This window comes from Elephantulus edwardii, unplaced genomic scaffold (assembly GCF_000299155.1).
Source record: "Elephantulus edwardii isolate Elephantulus edwardi_28Jun2011 unplaced genomic scaffold, EleEdw1.0 scaffold00003, whole genome shotgun sequence".
In the NCBI taxonomy this organism is placed as follows: domain Eukaryota; kingdom Metazoa; phylum Chordata; class Mammalia; order Macroscelidea; family Macroscelididae; genus Elephantulus; species Elephantulus edwardii.
This window is the reverse complement of record NW_006399753.1, coordinates 40841622-40845316: the sequence shown is the minus strand read 5'-3', so window position 1 is coordinate 40845316 and position 3695 is coordinate 40841622. Positions and strand designations below refer to the sequence as shown.

The 3695-nt window shown below is 41.0% G+C and overlaps 1 pseudogene; it reads right to left on the bottom strand.

Annotated features, from left to right (window-relative positions):
* Nucleotides 1–2312: 2312 nt before the first annotated feature.
* LOC102859069 lies at nucleotides 2313–3074 on the bottom strand (annotated as a pseudogene).
* Nucleotides 3075–3695: the final 621 nt, after the last annotated feature.

Here is a 3695-nt window from a genome sequence, read left to right as displayed (position 1 = left end):
TTGTTAGGGACTTCTCTAAAGTACTGAAGAGCAATGGTGTCTCTCTGGAGACTAAGGTACGTCTGGTACAGGCCATGGTCTTTGCAATCACTTGTTATGCATCAGAGTTGGACAATGACTAAGGAGGATAGAAGGAGAATTGATGCCTGTGAGCTTTGGTGTTGGAGAAGAGAATTGAGGCTACCATGGACTGCTAAGAAAACAAACAGATCCTGGAGAGGGTTAAACTGGGCTGCTCCTTGGAGGCAAGGATTCTGAGGCTTCGTCTGACATACTTTGGTCATATTGTAAGGAGAGACCAGTCCTTTAAGAATGACATCATGCTTGGCAGGGTGGAGGGCAGGTATAGGAGGGGAAGGCCCTCTAGGGGATGGATTGATTTGGTGACTGGGGTAATCAGGATGGGTGTGTTGGAGACAATGAGATTGGCATAGGACAGAGCAGAGTTTAGGGCTGTTGTACATAAGGTTGCTATGAGTCGCAAGCGACTCGATGGCACATAACAACAACAACAACAATAATGTTAATATTTTTATTTTTTTTAAAAGAGTGTATGTTTTATCACAAGAGCATTTGGTTCTACTTTTTAGTTTGCTATGATAGCATTTCATTGGCTGTGCATTGAAAACTATGAGTTCTCCTCCTATGATACTTGAACATACTTGAAATTTAAAATATACTAATGAATTGATGGTAAATGCAATAAATTAATTTACTAACTTATGTTTAGAAAAAATACATAAAATATTGAAGTAGCAGTATAAAATATGTGTTTATTTTGAAAAATAAAATAAAATAATATCCAAATAAATTTAAAAAATTTAAGAATGTAAGAAATGTTGTTAGGGGCCGTCCAGTTAATTATAAATTATAGCAACCCCATGATCTATTGATCTGAGCCTTGCTGTATTCTGACCTTTGCGCAATCTGTCATGCTTAAGGCCAGTCACTGTGTCAATCCATTTCCTTGAGGGTTCTCCTCTCTTTCACTGACCCTCTTCCTTTTTGACCTCTCCTGACAACATGCTCAAAGTATATGAGAAATTTTTCCAAACTTACCTCTAAGGAGCACTGATTGGATAAGTTTTTATCTTTTTCCAGTTTATGAGACATTCAACGTTATTCTTCAATATCACAGTTCAAAAGGCATTGATTCTTCTTAAGTTTTCATAATTATCATCCAAGTCTCAGATGCGTTCTAAGGATTTGAAAACAACGTGGTTTGGATTAGGCACACCTCAGTCTTTAAATATCCTTGCTCTTTAGCACTTTGGAGAGGTCCTTGACAGAAGATATTCCCAGTGCAACACATCTTTAGATTTCTTTAAAGTTTATTTTTGATTCTGGGGCTTTGTCTGACATACTTTGTACATATTGTAAGGAGAGACAGGTCTTTAGAGAGGGATATCATGCTAGGTAGAGTAGAGGGACAGCGCAGGAGGGGAAGACCCTCTATGAGGTGGATTGATTCAGTGACTGGGGTAATTGGGATGGATGTGTCAGAGGCAATGCGATTGGCACAGGATAGAGCAGGATTTAGGGCTGTTGTACATAGGGTCGCTATGAGTTGCAAACCACTCGACGGCACATAACAACAACAACAACAACTTTACATTGAGCACTTGAAGAAGGAAGGTAACTATAATGATTTAAAAATCCAATACTTAGACTGAATAAACATAACTCATTAGACACACTCAATATCTAGAGATGTATCTAGACACTCAATCAATGAGTAAAACACGTGAACTGTGTAAACATGGTGCCATGATGGGGATCATCTGTGACCAGGAAGTCACTTTGTCATTGTGTTTTCCTCAAAACATGTTTCACATATTCTTTCAATGACATATACATTCATTGCAGGAGCAAACCTCAGGAGCTAACAACTTGGAACAATGATTTTCGTTGCTTTTAAGAGAAAATTGAGTTTAATTCAAAGACTTTCAAGGAGACAATTTCAGGACGTTGATCAGAAGCTGTAAATGTCTCTTATAATTTTTACTTGTATACTGTACATAAGGCTAAGAGAGAAGAGTTTCTTTTCCTCATTGAAGACATGATCCAAGGAAGAGGTGAACAGATATTGTAACTAGCCATCGAGATGTTACAGGTAAAAGACTCCTTACATTGGAGCTAAGCAAGTTTCAAAAGCCCTTAGCGATGTCACAAAAAATACTTAGAGTAATATTTATGAATATGGGCATTGCTCCCTCCTCTATAAACAATCACCTTTGAAGCACACACTGAGATCTCTAACTCGGGATCTTCTCTAGTGTAAGCAGCTCTACAGATGCACATGGGTGATGCACTTACTCATTGACTTTCTCAAAATATTCTTTAGAAACAGTTGGGCTTGGCTTGATTGTAGGAGAATCAGATGTCCAGTTGGCTGGGCAGACTTTGCCATGGACCTCCATAAACTGGAATCCCTTCACCAAGCGTCGGGTCTCCTCTATGCTGCGGCTCACCAGGAGGTCATTGACACTCAAGTGCTTGATGACCCCATTGATGAAGAGACCTCTTAGGGCAATACTAGGGCTCTCCAACAGCACACCGTAGTCTTGGGAGATCTGCTTTGTTAAATCTGACAGGAGTGGGATGTTCATGTGCCCAAACCCACAGTTCTTCCTAGATGTATTTACCCAGGCCAGATGGCTGAAGTGGGAATCCACAGACATGGCCACAACCTCTTAGTTCATGTCATGAAAGTCATTGGCTTTGTCACTAAACACAACAATTTTTGTAGGACACACAAAGGTGAAGTCCAAGGGGTAGAAGAAAAGCACCGAGTACTTCCCCTTAAAGTCATCAAGGCTCAGATCTTTGAACTCTTCACTCACCACGGCTGTGCCCATGAAATAGAGGGCATACTGCGTGACAACAGGCTCCAGGAAGGAGGAACTGGTGCTGAAGGTACATTTTGCTTGAGGGGAACCAGACCACCAGTTGGTCAAGCTCTTTCTTCCAGAATCAGATGGCCTTAGGTCTGCAGAGGTGGACAAGCCCCAAGGAATGGTGCTCACACGTTTGGCCACTGAGACCCAGAGCAACCTTCCCGCAGTGGCCACCATCTTCAATGTGCTCAGTGAGCCATGTTTCTTTTTTTTTAATAAACATATTTATCCTTCATGTAAATTGTGTTTCCTGCACATATATTGTATCTTACAGTTTTTTATTTATAATCTATTTCATTCATTTATATTGTGGGGTATTCCCTCAAACCAGCTACTTCATGACTCATGCCCCAATGTCCCCCTTCCAGATAGACAATTTCAGATTGACTATCAAACCACTACTCTGAAGCATGTCCCTATTGCTGAAGGATCCTCTGTTCAACTTGGAAATTTTGAGCATCTGCGTTAACAAGCAAAGTCCAATCCAGAACAAGCAATCCAGATGCAGTGATCTACCCTAGTTCACATCATGGATCACCTTCTCTTAATCTGGTTGGGTTCTGGTCAATTGATCCCCAGCCATTTACGGCTAGGTTCAAATAGGCATCAACTGTAAACTCTGGAGCTCACACTTCTCCCTGTGTTTCAGATCTCTGTTGGTATCTTCACTCAGCCCTAGCCTCCACTTGGGGCCAAGTCAACGAGCCAGGGTTCCTCATGATTTTCTGCTCTCAAGTAAACAACACTTCTCGGTTAATCCATACTTCTGTTAATGGCAGGTGGACAGCACTGACGGAA